The sequence below is a fragment of the Pan paniscus genome, chromosome 8 (genome assembly GCF_029289425.2).
Source record: "Pan paniscus chromosome 8, NHGRI_mPanPan1-v2.0_pri, whole genome shotgun sequence".
NCBI classification, from domain to species: domain Eukaryota; kingdom Metazoa; phylum Chordata; class Mammalia; order Primates; family Hominidae; genus Pan; species Pan paniscus.
Genome location: NC_073257.2, coordinates 92,082,135 through 92,100,231, shown reverse-complemented (window position 1 = coordinate 92,100,231; position 18,097 = coordinate 92,082,135). Strand labels below are relative to the sequence as shown.

The 18,097-nt window shown below is 38.4% G+C and overlaps 1 protein-coding gene and 1 pseudogene across 24 annotated transcripts in view; both read left to right on the top strand.

Annotated features, from left to right (window-relative positions):
- The first annotated feature begins 2,634 nt into the window (after window positions 1-2,634).
- The window catches only part of LOC117978206 (NUT family member 2D-like), a 68,612-nt gene continuing 53,149 nt past the window's right edge, over window positions 2,635-18,097 (top strand). For 8 of the 24 annotated variants that reach the window (XM_063607470.1, XM_063607477.1, XM_055093059.3 and 5 more), the window contains exons 1-3: window positions 2,773-2,912; window positions 7,456-7,514; window positions 14,442-14,545. The gene's annotated coding sequence lies outside the window, so the exon portion shown is untranslated. Of the gene's footprint in view, window positions 2,913-3,224; window positions 3,827-7,455; window positions 7,515-7,797; window positions 7,854-14,441; window positions 14,546-17,054; window positions 17,120-18,097 lie in introns of all 24 variants that reach the window. The other 16 variants (XM_063607463.1, XM_063607476.1, XM_063607461.1 and 13 more) reach the window with 12 other exon arrangements.
- LOC100990854 (BEN domain-containing protein 3-like) overlaps window positions 5,913-18,097 on the top strand; it is a 33,770-nt pseudogene continuing 21,585 nt past the window's right edge.

Sequence of the window (18,097 nt, the reverse complement as noted above, 5' to 3'; positions counted from 1 at the left end):
TTTATATTAAGCTCCTCAAATTTTATGTTCCTTATTGTGGGTTCATTCTGTACTTAACCTTGTATTATAAGACTTGCTATTGTGGATGCCAAGGCCCTTGTCCCACTGCGCTTTTACTAAAAATCTAGTTGCAAAAGGCAGATTAGGAGGAAAAAAAGACTTAGACATTCATTTAATGAATACACACGGCAGCCTTCCAAATGCAGACCCTACGATACAGGGGAAATTAACAAAGTATGGACAGCTGTGTAGAAATACTATTGCAAGAAAGGTATATGACCTAATAATGCTAATAGACTGGGTGGGGAAACCCAGCAAGGCCTGTCAGTCCAGATTTTTCTTGACATTTCTAAGCATGTGTTTTTTTCTTCTTCTGGTTATGGGGCAGCAGCATCTTTGGAATGGGGGTCTTAAGATGTTCAGTCAAACGATGTGAGTCAGATAATTTCTTTATGTCCAGTTTTCACACAGATAAGGTGGAGGAAAAATTAGAGTAATATATTTAGGTTTTATGGTAATATATTTAGGTTTTATATATTAGGTTTTATGGTTTACTTTTCCACTACCAGGGCTGTTAACAGTCCCAAGCAAAAGGGCAAAATTTTTTTCTACTTGAGATAAGAAAAATATAGAGTGTGACAGAAGGTATTCTACCAATATAAAAACACTTTACCAGGAAAACTGAGAAGGGGGCTGTTAACCTTCCGGGAAATGTAGGTCTTCAGTGGATTCCTGTTAGAGACATAAAAACGTAGAGAGAAGACTTTCAGTTAAAAGCCTCCTCCCTTCAGCAAAGTATATTCTGATTCCATTATCGTGTTAGGCTCCTATATAGTTATAAGTAATCCCATGCGGTTTTAGAATTCTTAAGTATTCACACACATAGTCATCTGAAAATGAATAAATCCATGAATGACTAAACAAAATTTATTCCTACATCATTTTCAATATCCTTAAATTATGCTTACATCCTTAAATCGGTTGCCGCATTCTGAAAGCACATAGTCTGTAACTCATAAAAAACACCTGTCGGCCGGGCACGGTGGCTCACGCCTGTAATCCCAGCACTTTGGGAGGCCGAGGTGGGCGTATCACCTAAGGTCGGGAGTTTGCGACCAGCCTGACCACCATGGAGAAACCCCGTCTCTAATAAAAACACAAAAAATTAGCCGGGCGCGGTGGTGCATGCCTGTAATCCCAGCTACTTGGGAGGCTGAGGTAGGAGAATCACTTGAACTTGGGAGGCGGAGGTTGCGGTGAGCCAAGATCGTGCCAGCCTGGGCAACAATAGCAAAACTCCGTATCACAAAACAAACAAACAAACAAACAAAAAACCACTAAATAATTCATTTAGTATGGGAGAGTGTGAGGAAGCAGAAAATTTAAAAAAAAAAATAGACCAGCAATAATGTCACTTTTTCATGAATTTGTTAGTTCTTTCTGAGCTCCACTTAGTTACTTTCCCATTCTTCCCTGCACACCGTCAACACATAAGGACTCAAATTAAGATGATGTATATGTTTACACTCCAACATTTTTTTTTGTGTGTGTGAGCATGGGGCCGTATTTTAATACAAGAAAGACATTGCTCTAGAACATGGCTCGCCTTTGCTTCAGGGCCTAGCAGTTTATTTTAGCCATAAGGGTAAGGGAGCAGGTCAGAAATGACTTTTAGTGTAATCCTATCTGTAATTAAAAATAGAAATGCTGTCGTAAGATCAAATGTTATCAAAAATCAGTATTTAAAATTAAATTTACGCCAAAATTTCTTTCAAAAAAAATTTGTAATGTTCTTTTTCAGTGAAGCCTTTGCACTGCTAGAGCTGAACAATGTGATCAATCGGCTTGTTGAATAATCCTGCACAGTAGGTATTCCGCTGAAGCCAACTAGCTGGGGGCTCGAGAGCGAAAGACACAGATGGGGCCCTGCCGCCCCTCGAAGAGTCGGATGGGCGCGCCCGTCCCCGGTGCATCAAGAGGCTGGCCCGGCCAGGGGCGAGCGGCTGGCACCGAACCCCGCGCACCTCGCCGCGGGCGGGGCTGGGCCGTAGTCGGCTCGATTTAAGGCTGGTATCCAAGGCTGCGGCCGGTCAGGCGAGGCGAGGCGACGTGAGCGAGGGTGCTTAGGGAGAACAGTCGCTGGCAGCTCAATGCTGGGTGGCTAACGCTCGACGGTGCCCGGCAGCAACCCGGCCGACAACCCGACCCGGATCCCGAGCTGCGTCGCGGACAATGCCGCGGGCCCGTCCCTGACTACGACTCCCGACGGGCTCTGCGACCGCTCCGGGGCGGCCCAGCGTGCACTGCGCCGGCCAGTTTGACAGCCGGGCGCCCTACTCGGCTAGCTCTGCTCCCAGCCAGGGACGCTGGCCTTCTCGCGGCTTTCCCCCGATGTCTCTCTTTATTCCAGCTGCCTGAAACTCGGTCCCACGAATGGCAGGCAGCGTCCAAAATTCAACCCCGTAAAGCCAGCACCAGCCAATAAAGCGCACGGATGGAGGCCACGTGACAGCAGTGGGCCGGCCCTCCGGCTGAGCCCTGATCTCTATGGTTTCCGCGGCTCGCTAGGAGTGTGGTCCACTGGAGGACTCCCTACATTCTTCCTCCATTACCTCACTGCCTCCGGTGGCTGCTGGGATACCGGAGGACTCGGGTCCCGGCTCGACTCAGTCTTCCAGCCGCCCGGGGAATACCTCTAGTTCTTCCCGGCCGCCGCCGCCTCCGCCCCGCCGCTTCCTCCTCCGCCTGCCGGCCTCCTTCGCCCCGCCCCGTCCGCGCAGCGCGTCCGGCCCGCCCGCAGGCCAGCTTCTCTCGGGAGCCCCCACCCAGGCGCATGGCTCCATGAAGCAAAAGGAGGAGGCAGAGCGCGAGAGGTCCCGTCCGCCCCAGCCGCGTCTGGGCCAGGAGAAAAGGTGGGAAACTCGGGCTGCGCCGCACCCTTCTCCCCGCTGCCGGGCCAGGCCTCCCTCGGTCCGCCGCCGCCTTGCCCGCCGGGCCTGTTCTCGCCGGGGCGGGCGGCGGGGCCGGGAAGAGACCCCGCGGTCCTGGGGCGAGGGTCCGGGGGCAGCGTGGGGGAGGGGTCCCGGGCGGCGGGCGGGGCCTCAGGCCATGTCCCAGCGGAGGGCAGGGGGTCGGGAGGCACTGCCGGGGAGGGGCGGGCGGCGCCGTGCCCCGGGCCGCGAGGCTCGGCTCCCGCTCCTGGTCCTTGTCTGCACTCTCTCCAGGAAGCAGGCTCGCTCGCTGTAATGTTTGGTGGTCTCCGGCGCCGCCTGGCGGCCCCCACCCACCGTCCCGCCGCCCCGCCGCCCCCTCCCCCGCCCGGCGTCTGGATTGCACCCCCGCGGCTCGGCCCAAGCTGCTCTACCCGTCGCTCCATCGTCTCCCCAACTCCCCAGCGCCCCGGACCCTCTTTCCTCATACCCTCGTTTCTCACCTTTCACCCTGTCCCTCGGCCCGCTTTTCCCGTCCCCGCTCTGTCCTGTCGTTTTCTTAACACTCTTCACACGCGCACTTCCTCCTCCTCCTCCTCTTCTCTTTTTCCCACCCCTACCCTTGGGCCCTCCTTCCTTAACCTCCGCTGGTCCCCCCATTCCATGATCCGTCCACCTGACACGCTGGGTTTCATGCCTCTCTTTCCCAGGCTGTGGGTTGTGCCCTTCACTCCTTGCCCTCCTCCATTCCCTGTCCTGATCTGAACTCCTCTCCTTGCCACGCTCCCTCACCCTTATCCCTCTGCACACTCCAAAATTTTTAAAGAAAAAGGAGAGAGAGAAAAAAAAGGAAAAGAAAAGAAACCCAAAAGGGAAAATATAGCTAAGGTGAACTGGTGAGTTTCTACTCAGAATTCTTATTATTGAGTATGATGTATTTTGTTTTCTTAACTTATGTATAATGAAAATGGAAGAGAAGAATTATAAATCATAGTTCATTTTTATGATTAGTACATAAAAAAAATTTGAGTCTTTCTTGGCATCCATTACTTTATCTTAAAAACACAGAGTATTTACTTTTTGTGTGGCAAAGGAGGCCTAATGGGGAACCTTGACCTTCATCTCAACTTGACAGTAAAAAGGTGCTCCTTCCTTCCCCTTTTGCTTGCCATGTGTCTGAAAAAGACTAGTAGCAAGAATATAGAAAGAACTTTCAAAACTTAAGAGTGAACAAAGTCAAATTAGAAAGTGGGCAAAAGACATGAATATACATTTCACTGAAAAGAATATATGTTTGGAAAATCAGAGCATGAAAAGACGTCAACATCATTAACCATTAGGGAATGAAAAATTAAAACCCCAATGGGATTTCAATATATACCCAATGGAATGGTTACAATAAAAAATAATGACAACACTGAGTGCTAGCAAGGCTGCAAAGAAACTACATAACTGCTGCATCGTTGATGGGAATGTAAAATAACAAAGCCATTCTCTAACAATTTGATACTTTCTTTAAAAAGCAAACAAACAGTTTAACAGGCAATGACTTTATGACTCAGTGATTTCACTCCTGGGCATTTACAGCAGAGTAATTTTTAAAAACCACGTTAATTCAAAAACTTTACACAAATATTCAGAACAGCTTTATTTTTAATAACCCCAAACTGGAAACAACCCAGAAATTTTTGAAGGGGTGAATAAGTTTAAACAAAATGTATTACATTCATGCAATGAAGCACTACTTAGCAACAAAAAGAAACAAGTTATTGATATAGACAACAACTTCCATAAATTTTCAGAGAATTATGCTGAGTAAATAAATCTGACCACAAAAGATTTTATGATGTAGAATTTCCCTTGTAGAACATTACTGAAGTGACAAAATTATGAGAATGGAGGAAAGATTAGTGGTTATCAAAGGTTAAAGATGAGGTGAAAAAGAGGAAAATAGATGTGGCTAGGAAAGAACAACATGAGGGATTCCGTGGTAATGGAAATATTCTGTATGTTGACTATATCAATCTCCACATATTGGTTATGATATTGTACTATACTTTTGCAAGATGTTACCACTGGGAGAACTGAGATAAGGTTACAAGAAATCTCTCTATATTATTTCTTATAACTGTAAGTAAATCTACAATTATATCAAAATTTAAAGGTTATTTTAAAAAGAGAGTTCTTAAATTAATAATTCTTTCTCCCAACCTTAGAAATTAGAAAAGGAAGACTAAACTGAGCACAAAGCAAGAAAAACGAAGAAATAATACAGATTAGAGCAGAAATCAATCAAACAGAAAATAAAACAAAAAACAATAAAGAAATTTAAAGATCCAAAGTTTGAATCTTTGAAAAGATAAACAAAATTGAGAAATACTTCGATGATGAATAATAAAAAAGGCCGGGCATGGTGGCTTACGCCTGTAATCCCAACATTTTGGGAGGCCTAGGCGGGTGGATCACTTGAGGCCAGGAGTTCGTGACTAGCCTGGCCAACGTGGTGAAATCCCATCTCTACTAACAATACAAAAATTAGCCAGGCATGGTGGCGGGTGCTTGTAATCCCAGCTACTCAGGAGGCTGAGGCAGAATTACTTGAACCCAGGAGGCGGAGGTTACAGTGAACCCACATCCTGCCATTGCACTCCAGCCTAGGCGACAGCAGCAAAACTCTGTCTCAAAAAAGAAAAGAAAAAAAAAAAAAAAAAAAAAGAAAGAAAAAAGAGATAATGTGTTGATCACCAAAATCAGGAGCAAAGGTTACTACTACCAGTCCTCCCCCATCCCATCCAAATATATGAATTATAAGGGAAATACTATGAAACACTTTGTGACCACAAATTATACAACTTATATTTAAGGTAGAAAGTCTTAAAAATATATAAATTACCACAGCTGAAATAAAAATGAATAGAAAATCTGAATAAATATGTCAAATTAGCAATTAAAAGTCTTTCATAAGGAAATATACAGGACCACATGACTTCACTGGTAAGTTATTTTGCATATTCAATGAAGAAATGATACACATACTCAGAAAATAGAAAAAGAAACTTCCCAATTCATGTTATAAGGCCTATATTCAAAAGCAAAAATGAAAAAAGAAAGAAAAAGAAATTTTTAAAAAGAAAAAAATAGAAATTAAATTACAGATCAATATACCTGACAGATATAGACACAAAAATCTCCAATAAAATATTATCAAACTAAATTCAACCATATATAAAAATGATTGCACTCCATGACTAAGTGAAATTAATCCCAGAAATGCAAGACTGTTTTTGTATTTTAAATACAAAATGTAATATACTATGTTATAAAATGAACTAAAATGAAATGATTATCTCAATGATGCAGGAAAAGGATTTGACAGAATCTAATGTGAATTAATAAAAAAAATAGAATGGAAATTCTTCAACCTGATAGAGGACATCAACAACAACAACCACCAAAAACACTACATTTTACAGCATAGCTAATGGTGAAAGACTGGATATTTGCCCCTCAAAATTGGTGACGTGCCAAAGATGTCTATAAAGTTTACTCTCCCTAATTCTATCCAATATTGCACTGGAAGTTATAGTCAATACAATGAAGAATACATCAATAAAGCCATCAGGAAATGGAAGTGGCTGGGCTCAATAGCTCAGGCCTGTAATCTCAGTGCCTTGGGAGGCCAAGTCAGGAGGCTTACTTGAGACCAGGAGTTCAGAACCCGCCTGGGCAACAAAGACAGATCCTCTTCTCTATGAATTTATTTATTTTTTTAAATTAGCCAGGCATGGTGGCATTCACCTCTCAGTCCTAGGTACTCAGGACGTTGAGGCAGGAAGGTCACTTGAGCCAGGAGTTCAAGGTTGCAGTGAACTATGATTGCAAGTTACTGCACTCCAGCCTGGTAGATAGAGAAAGACACTCTATCTCTTAAAAAAATTAAGAAAATAATTATATTCACAATACTATACAAATAAACCCTTGGAAATACATTTAGCAAAATACGTGTAAGAATTGTATGCTGAAAACTAATAACCTAAGCAAATGGAAAATCATTCCATGCTCATGGATTGAGAGACCTACTATTGTTTTTCTAGTAATTCTCCCATCATAGATCTATAGATTTAATACTATTGTTACCTTACATTAGCCATATTATATGAACATAAATATTTCATTTGTGAGCCTCATATCTAATTATTTGTTATTTACATATAATTATTTTAATATGAGCTCTTTGAAAAGCACTTTAAAAATGGTTCCCTGAGACCTTGGCTTTCAAGTTCTAATTAAACTATTCAATACGAACTAGAAAATTTAGTAAACAAAGTGTCATCTTCTGCCTCATTATCTTTTTATTTGGAAAACTGTGTTAGACTCCAAGGTATTCTCTCCTTACTTCAATGTAACAGAAGTAACCAGTTTAATTGTTCAGAACCTGACATTTATTTAATCATGCCTTCTTAGTGTTCAGGTTTATTGTCTTCAATGACTGGATGCCAATCTGCTTCCTTTTTGACTTTCCTAGGCTCGGATTCATCACATTCTCTACTTGCGTCATTTGCAATGGAAAGACCCTCCCACAAGGTAGAGGTTATTCATTCTCTCTCTCTCTCTCTCTCTCTCTCCACCACAATTTTTGCCAAGAGCAAGTCAGGTTTTTGGTCAAGCTAGGTTTTTACTGCATGCTTTCCTTCAACTAAGTGTGAAAGAAATCTATTAAATAATATTTAATTTGGTCTCAAATGTGAACCATACTCTCCAACCTAGTATTTCTACCAAATAACCATGAACTGAAATTTACTTCATAGTTTTGACCTTCATAAATTGTTTGTTTCCCCATTTATCTCCAATTCTTATATGTTTTTAGATTATTGATATCAACTCTGGAGAAAAGAATAAGTCTTACACCCAGCATAACAACAGGTACAATTAAAGAAGTATGTTCCTTAACATGAGAAGAATGTTAACCCATTTCAATCACAAGTATTTGATTTTTCCATGAGTAACACTATGCTATGCATTGTGGAGTTTACAGAAGAGTTGAGATATGATCCTGACTTCGTGGTATATAATTTCATTTGATAGGGCAAGGCATATGTAATACAATAAAGATATAGATGTTACTGATGTACATGAGAGCCTTGTGGGCTGAGTTCCCTTATAGAAGTGGAGTTTGTGCAATCTTGAAAATGGGTAGCATCTGGATAAGAAAAGAATCAATCAAGTAAGAGAAATGTCCCAAAATTGCTTCCACGATGTCAGAACAGCTTCCTTCAGAAAAAGCTACATAGACATTTAAATTTAAAATTATAGCATCTTACAAACAAATATATAAATACTATTTACTTTTATGTCTGATACATTTAGAGAAAGTATCTAAGTCAATGTTAAAAATTCTATTTCAAATCCTCGCATGCATCTCCTTTCACTAATTAAATAATAGTGAACCGTGTTTTGAAATCATCAGACACTTCAAAATTAGTTTTCTTTTCAAATAATGCAACGTAGTAAAATGTGGACTTGCAAAGTTCTTATTTTACTGTGATTCTTCTATGAAAATAATGTAGAACTATTTAAAATTTTTCCTTAAATTTTCCACAAGTGTAAAGTAGGTAAAACACCACAAGCAATATTTGCTGAATTATTACAATGTATTACATGTCTTTTACTTAATATGAGTTGTACACTGAGAACTTTTTTTTTCACAATAATTCTCCGAGATGAAGATAAAGTGGATGAAAACTTGAAGTAAAGATGTATTCACCCTACAAGACTTAATAGTGAGACTGCGCTTAACTCAAGATTGCGTTGGCCAAGGGATTAAAGAGGCAGAGGAGAAACTGCTTCCAATGTTGTTTCCCAATAAATCAATAAAACTTGTCAGGGATTTTCATCCAAGGAGAGAGTAACACTAACCTCTATCTTCATGTATACATTTTTTTCCAGGCTTTTGGAGCTTGTCAATGATTCCCAAACTTGGCTTTATATTAGACTCACCCAGAGACCCATTAAAATCCCAATGTCACCAGGCATGGTGGCTCACACCTGTAATTCAAGCTACGTGAGAGGTTGAGGCAGAAGGATCCCTCAAGCCCAGGAGTTTGAGGCTGCAATGAGCTATGATCATGCCACTGTACACTAGCCCAGGTGACAGAGTGAGACCCTGTCCCCTTCTCCCCCAAAATCCTGATGTCCAGGTTATCAAATTAGAATTTTTGAAGGTAGGATTGAGGCAGTGCTACTAAAAGCAAAGACAAAAAGAAGCAAGCAAGCAAACCACTTGATTCTAATATGGAACAAAGGTTGAGAATCACCAGATAGAAAAAGAAAACAAATTCATCAATACTGATCGTCTATTACCTTTAAATAACCTAGATCTCAAGAGATCCCAATATACAAAAGCTTTGGCCAGGACCTGAGAATCTATTATAATTAGCATTTTCATTAATCTTAATATCTCACTCATATCATGCACAAAATTCAATGTAAGATGGATCACAGACCTAAATATGAATGCTAAAGCTTCTAGAAGAATACTTTGAGGAACATCATAATGATCTTGGGTGAGATAATGATTTTTTTTCTAGAGCAGAAAATGTATTAAACATAAAATAAAAATTGTGTTAATGTTTTTACTATATTAAACTTATATTCATTTATTCAAAAAAACCTCATTACATATATAAGGAACTCCTACAACAACAGAAAAAAATAACTTAATAAGGGGGGCAAAAAGATTGAATAAATTTTCTTCAAAGACATACAAATAGCCAAAAGGTATATGAAAAGATGTTCAACATCACTAATGATCAGAGAGATACAAATAAAAGCCAAAATATGATATCACTTACCACTCATTAGGAGAGCCATTATGAAACAAAACAAGACATAACAAGTGTTGGCAGTGATGTGGAGAAACTGGAACCCTTGTACGCTCTTGCTGGGGATGTAAATTGGTTCGGCCACTGTGGATTACAGTATGGAGGTTCCTCAAAAAAACTAAAAATAGAACCAATATATGATCCAGCAGTCCTACTCTTGGGCATATGTCCAAAAGAATGGAAATCAGGATGTGGTAGAGTTACCTGCATACCCATGTTCTTTGCAGCGTTACTCACAAAACAACAAAATTTGAAAACTTAAATGTCCATCAGTACATAAATGAATAAAGAAAATGTGGTGTATAAATACAATGGAATATTTTCAGCTTTAAGAAGGAAGGACATTCTGCCATCTGCAAGAACATGGATGAACCTGGAGGATATCATGATAAGCCAGTCACAGAAGGATAAATTCTGCATGATTTCACATATATGAGCTTTCTAAAATAGTCAAACTCATAGAAATAGAGAATAGAATGGTTAGGGGCAGGAGGAAGAAGGGTTGCTGTTCAACAGGTATAAAGTTTCAGTTGTGTAAGTTGCATAAGTTCTAAAGATTTTCTGTGCAACATCATGCCTATACTTAACAGTGCTATATTGTACATTTAAAACCTTACTAAGAGGACAGATCACAAGTTATGTTTTTACCTCAATGAAAAATGAATAGAAATGTCACAGTTAGATAACACATTTGAAATACATAGACCTGACAAAATATTTCTATGGAAATTAAATAAATCCTACAAATTGTTATGCAGAAGATACATCACTCAATTAGAAGTGAGCAAAAGATTTGAACGGTCAGTTCATAAAAGAAGACAGCCAACTGGGGAATCAGGATAAGAAAATGTGCTGAACATAGTTGGTCATCAGAAAAAATGAAAATAAAAACCTCAGTGAGATGTCATTACGTATCCAAGAGAACTGGTAAAATTAAAATGGCTAAATACCTGGAGACCGATATGGGAGGATAGCTTGAGCCCAGGAGTCCAAGGCTGCAGTGAGCTATGATTGTGCCACTCCACTCCAGCCTGTGTGATAGAGCAAGACGCCATCTCTTAAGAAAAAAAATTGGGGACTGAATATAGCAAGTGTTGAAGAGGTTATGAAGCAAAGAAAATCTCATACATTTGTGGTGGGAGAGTAAATTTACAGCTATATTTTAAAGAAGTTTGGCAATTTCTTATTAAGTTAACCTGCACACATACGCAGTGACATCGTGATTCAATTTATAGGTATGTACCAAAAATAAATGAGGGTGTGTATTCACACAATAGAGACCGATATAGAATTATTCACAGCAGGTTTTTTTTGTAGGCAAAAACTGGATGTAACATCTATAAAGTGGAGAAGAGATAAATTATGATATTGACTTACAGAGTAATAATACATAGCAATACAAAATAAAATATTGACACATAAACCAGCATAGATAAGTCTCCAAAACATCATGTTGAGTAAAATAGGTCAGACACAAAAGCATAAAATCTATATGATTCCAGACAAATTTGACCAGTGGTTGTTATCGACTGGAATAAAGCAGCACAACATTTTCTGTGGTAGTGAAACTGTTCTTTATCTTGATATAACTGGTGTGAATATGAGTGCAGAAATACATAAAGTTAAGGTACACATCTTAAATTTGTTCATTTTATGAAATATAAATTTAGCCTTGGTAATGCACCTCCAAAATTTTTTATTAAGGCTATAATTAAATTTATATTTTTCTTTATAAAAATGAGTGATGTATCACATTATATTTGAATATTTTTCTAATAGAAGACCTTATGGCTTAAAATTAAGTATTCTGTTTAATACTTACCATAAATTTATAATTTAATAAGTGATTTATAACTGCACAATAACATTACAACAATTTTATGTTTAGGTAAAATTGTCTTTATTTTAAATTTAAGTAGTACAGCAACTTTACATGGCTTACCTAAACCACACAATTATTAAGTGATATAATTGGGACTCTAATCCAGGGCTGTTTCTAAGTAATATGTTCATTTTTCTTCAAGTTGATAACTTGAATACATCTTTTGAAAAAATTTTTTATTAATTTTTTAAATTTAATTAAGATACTTTCAACTTATTAAAGATTATGTGGTACTTATAACACTAGATGGGTTAAAGTCATACTTTTGACTTCTATTATTTATGTGATTTTATGTGATCTTGGCCATTCAGCCTTTTTTTGGTAAAAAGAGAATGATAATATCTCTCGAGTATTGCAAGATTTAAATGAAATTAAATGCGTTGAAAGCTTCTGTAAGAAACGTAGAGTGCATAGAAGAATCTCAATTTTTATAAGTTTCTCAATTTTCCCTTTACATTTTCATTCTTATTGTCATCTGTCTCTCACTGATGCTGCTGCTTCTCATGTCGCCCCCTAAGTGCAGACTAGTTCTCACCCTCAGCGCTCTAACCACTGCCTCTAGAAGTAAAATAAGTGTCCTCTTGCAGAATACTTCTACTTCCTTCTCCTCAAACCCCTCCAGCTTGGAATCTCATACCATTTGATTATATTGATCACTCTCCCAATGTTTAGTCACTTTCCCTCATTCTTTGAAGTCTTTACAACCTGACTTAACTGCCATTATTTTGATGTCTCATTTAAATTACTTATCTTCTTTGACATTTGACCTCGTCATTTCCAATGTACTTGCTATCTTCAGTATCTAGCTATTCAATCTCATGATCTCAGCTCAAACCACGTTATTACTCCTAATTGCAAATTTTTACAATCTAACTTTTAAGTCTCCTGCCTTCTGAACATTAACTTCTATCTTTCTAGTTCATTCCATTTACTACAACTTCAAAAATACTGTGACTCATCCTGGATCTACACTCTCATACAATATACAATACAGTCCTTATACAATTCTCAATCCAGTTTTCTCCACACATCCTTTACTTCTCAGCAAACCCACCTTCAAAACATTTAAATAATTTTTACTACTGCTGTTATCCACCCAGGCCAAGCCAAAATCATGTCTCATCTGAATTTTTATCCCCCTTCCTGCTTCTGCATTAGCCCTCACCTTCAGTCTATTCTCAATACCCAAGCAAGAATATAACATAGTATCATAGAGATCATGCCACTCTGCTCACTCACTTTTAAGGACTTCTAATTCCACTCTGAGTCATTATTGTACAGATTATATAGCTCTACTCATGCTCCCCACCAGGCACACCTCTTTGATCACAGCCCTGTTGCTCTTCCCCTCATGCCTCTGTTCCAGCTTTGCTGTACCCAACACTTCCTGGTGCTCTTTGGGCAGGCTGGGAATTGTCTCTGTGTTAGCCCATTCGAGCAGCTATAACAAAATACCATAGACTAAGTAGCTTATAAATGACAGAAATTTATTTTTCACAGTTCTGGAAGCTAAGTCCCAGATCAGAGTGCTCACATATTCCGTATATGATGAGGCCCTATTTCCTAGTTCATAGACCCATCTTCTTCTTCACAGGGTGGAGTCATCATATGGTGGAAGGGACAAACCAGCCCCCTCAGGCATCCTTTATAAAGGCACCAATCTCCTTCATGAAGGCTCTGTATTCATGACATAATCACCTTCCAAAGACCTTAACTTTTAATAGTATCATACTGTGAATTACATTTCAACAGTAATGGAGGGGGGGGGTTGTCAACATTCAGACCATAGCACTCTCATATTAGATACTTTGTACGTGGTTTCTCTGACTGAAAACACCTGTCTTCAAATTCCTCCCTGAATTGTTTCCTTATCTCCTGGATTAGTTCCTTCTCATGCTGCTAATAAAAACATATCCTAGACTGGGTAATTTATAAAGGAAAGAGATTTAATTGAGTCACAGTTCTGCACAGCTGGTGAGACCTCAGGAAACTTACAGCCATGGTGGAAGGGGAAGCAACACATCCTTCTTCACATGGTGGCAGCAAGGAGAAGTGCCAAGCAAAATGGGGGGAAAAACCCTGATAAAACCCTCAGAGAACATGAGAATTCATTGATATCACCAGAACAGCAGCGTGGGGGTAACTGCCCCCATGATTCAATTGTCTCCCACCAGGTCCCTCCCATGATATGTGGGGATTATGGGAACTACCATTCAAGCTTTAGATTTAGTGGGGGACCCAGTCAAACCATATCACCTTCTTCAAGTCTTTCACTCAAATGCTACTGTCTCCGTCATGCCTTCCTTATTTCCCTACTTAAAATTATATCTCCTCCTCGTGTTCTTTATTTGCTTTGTCTGCTTTACTTTCCTCCATAGCACTTAGCAACACTTAACATATTATATAGTTTAATTATTTATGTTGTTACACATCTCCTTCCAAGAGAATGTAAGCTCCAAAAAGGCATATTTTTCTTTATTTTCTTTTTTTCACTGCTATATCCGCAGTGTCTACAATAGAATGTGGTACAAGGTAGGAGCTTAATGTGAATGAATGAATGTTAGTCGTATTACCTTTTAAATTTACCTTATTTTCTAATTTTCTGCATTTTCCACATTCCTTCATCCTTTCCACCTTCCTACATCCTGTGGGATGTGCATACAGAAAGCAGCAACATTAAGGTAAAAAGTTTAACCTTTGGATTAATATTTAAATCTTGAGACTGTTTTGCTTTTCTGTTGCCTTTAGCAAAACCATATTCCTGCTGCTGTCAGTTATGATGCACTGAGAAAACTTCAGAGACCTAAACTTTTTCCAGAGAAGAGAAGCTTTACTGGTGTTCCAGCCCTAAGGTGAGACCAGCTTATGCATCCTGGTTTATATTTTATTTTGTTGCCTTTATTCTCTTTCTCTTTATTTTTCTTTTCTTCTTTCTTACATTGTATTTCTGTTTGGAAAAGACCATGTACAAACAGAGTAATATGTGGATCCATGCCTATCCATCTTAGTATAATCATGTATTCATTGTACTTTGTTGTATACATTTGGTACGTATTCTAAATATGGACATATGCTATGTATCATAATGCACATAACCATTTCTCTATTGATAGACTGTTACAGTATTTTCAATTTCTGATAACAGCAAAAATGATCCTTCAGTTGCTATCATCAATATTTATTTGTACATATCAATGATCATTGTAGAGGATTAAAAACAGAAGAAGAATTTTTAGGGAAACCATGTATAGTTAAAATGTGTATATACTTTTCACATTTTCATAGATAAAGAGCATCCCTATTTTTTTCCCCACTAACAAGACAAGATGGCTGGAGAAAAATAAATCACCAAATATCATAAAGATACTTGCATGTTTTATAAGTAATTAATAACTACTTTCTCATAACAGTAAAAACTATTTTGTTTTGTATGAGAGGATTTTTCTAAGTTTTAAAAAATCATTACATACAAATATATCACATCAAACCCAAAAGCCATTGCTAGCACACTGGTTCCTGTCTTAATATTAAGTATGAGATAAAAGGCCTTTATCTTCCAGAAAGTTGTTCATAACATGCCAAATATGTGAACACCCAATAGTCAAAGGACATTATCTCTATGATGTAATTTTGAAAGTTATTAAAATAATTGTTTATCAATTTCATCCTACAAGCACACAATTTAAACCATTCTTTTAAAGTGGATTTTAGAAGATTGGAATAGGAAGTTATAGAAGTCAATCCCTCCACAAAAACTGCCATTAAACTGGAAAAAATAAGAATTAACCTTTTTGGAACTCTGGATCCTAATCCGATAAATAACAACCATTAGTAGACTGCTTGATGCTATTGGCCTTTAGTAAGAAAATGGCTGTATGCACACACCAGATACCATCACTCATTCTTATTCACAAGAGTCAAAAAGTGAAAACAAAGCTGTATGTGTAGATAAACAAAATGTGGCATGTACATACAAGGGAAGATTATTTAGCCATAAAAAGGGAATGATGTTCTGATACATGTTTACAACATGGGTAAACCTTGAAAACATTATGCTAAATAAGCCAGACACAAAAGGACAAACAGTATATGATTCTACTTATATGAAAGATCATGAATAGTCAAATTCATGCAGAGGGAATGCAGATTGCATGTTGCCAGGGCGTGGAGGCTGGGGCAAGGGGAATGGAGAATTAGTGCTTAATGGTACAGAACTTCTGTTTGATGTGATAGAAAAGTTATGAAAACAGTGTTAATTATACAACATTGTGAATGTATTCAATATCACTGAGTTTTAGAATTGAAAATGATTAAATGGTACCTTTTATGTTATGTATATTTACCACTGGGTAATAAAATTGTATTAATGTAGGCGAGGCAATTTTAACAGTCGTACCACTCTGGAGGAAGATATTGATAATGAAGGAGGCCATGCATGTGGAGGCAGGATATATTACATATATAATATAATATATAACATAGATTATATTATATGTACACATTATGTCAGGGTGTGTGTGTGTGTGTATATATATATATTATGTCAGGGTGTGTGTGTGTGTATATATATATATAATATACCCTGCCTCCACATGCTTGTTATATATATATATAGTATATATATAGTGTATATATACACTATATATAGTGTATATAGTATATATAGTATATATATAGTATACTATATATAGTAATATATGGTATATTACCATATATAATATATATTACTACATATATATGGTAAATCTCTATGTCTTCCTCTTAATTTTTCTGTGAAACTGAAACTGCCCAAAAAAATTCAAGTCCTACAAAAATGAAAATGAGTTAAAGTACTTTTTTTTTTTTTTGAAACGGAGTCTCGCTCTGTCGCTCAGGCTGGAGTGCAATGGCGCGATCTCGGCTCACTGCAAGCTCCGCCTCCTGGGTTCACGCCATTCTCCTGCCTCAGCCTCCGGAATAGCTGGGACTACAGGCACCCGCCACCGCGCCCGGCTAATTTTTTTTTTTTTTTAGTAGAGACGCGGTTTCACCGTGTTAGCCAGGATGGTCTTGATCTCCTGACCTCGTGATCCGCTCGTCTCGGCTTCCCAAAGTGCTGAGATTACAGGCGTGCAGGCGTGAGCCACCGTGCCCGGCCGAGTTAAAGTACTTTTTCTGGAACAAAGAAACTTAGCATAAATAGTTAAAATAGTAAGAATTGTAATTAAGGGAAATTTCAGCTCAATATGACTTCAACAGTTTTAAAAATGTATTATTTCACATAAGACCATGGAGAGAGGAATTGGAAGCCCCAGAATTGATTGGGTCACAAATTGAAAATGATATTATCAGTGACCCAGGTTTGAATGTCTCTCCCCACAGCATTGACTTCACTAATGGATGTGACCTGGTTGGCAGCAGCAGCTTGCACAACATGCTTGTTTGCAGTGAGTAGTAGAGAGAAGGTTTTGCTTTCCCAGAAACTCTGAAAAAGGTCATCAAACCTAAATTTCCTTAGCCTTCTTCTTCCATGAGCAAATCACTAGCAGATGATTGCTAGCAAGGTGTTACTATTACAATGAACCCCTAAGTGTCAGAGAAAGAGTTAGTTTGGGGAAATATCCTCTCCACCACAATCTTAGTCATTGAAGTCAATTTAACAATATATTGAAATATTTTTCTTAGAAGTTTAAAGTTCCATTAAAGAGTAGCAATTACAGAAATTATAGGTAGCCTTTAGTTCTACAAGTGACATTTCAAAAGGGAGATGATTCATCAATTTCAAACTTTCCCTGCAAATAATACTGGATGAAAATTAACTTGGCAAACATAATTAATAATCATGGGTTATTAATTACTTCTGCAAGGTGGGTGTGCTGATTTTAAAAGGCTTGAATAAAACATAAATTTCCTTAATTTGATACTGTAAATGGAGTAATTTGGTGATGTAAATGGTAATATGTAAGTGACTTCTGCTTCAGATCTTACAACTTAAAATATTTTTCTAAAATTAGTTTTTGTACCATCTCTCCAGCATGTTCCAGCCTTTATCAGTCAGTCCAGGCTTCTATAACAAAATATCATGGACTGAATTGCTTACACAACAGACATTTCTCACAATTGTAGAAACTGGAAAGGGCAAGATTAAGGTGCTAGCAAATTTGTTTCCTGGTGAGGGTCCTCTTCCCGGCTTGCTGTATCCTCACATAGCAGATAGAGAGAGAAAGAGAGAGAGAGAGAGCACTCTATAGACTCTCTTCCTATTCTTATAAGGACACTAATTCCATTGATGAGGGCCCTATGCTCATGACTTTGTCTAAACCTAATTAATTCTCAAAGGCCTCACTTCCCAATACTGTCACATTGTGGGGTAGGGCTTTAACATATGAAATTTGAGGGAAAAGGAATGTTCAGTCTAGAACAAA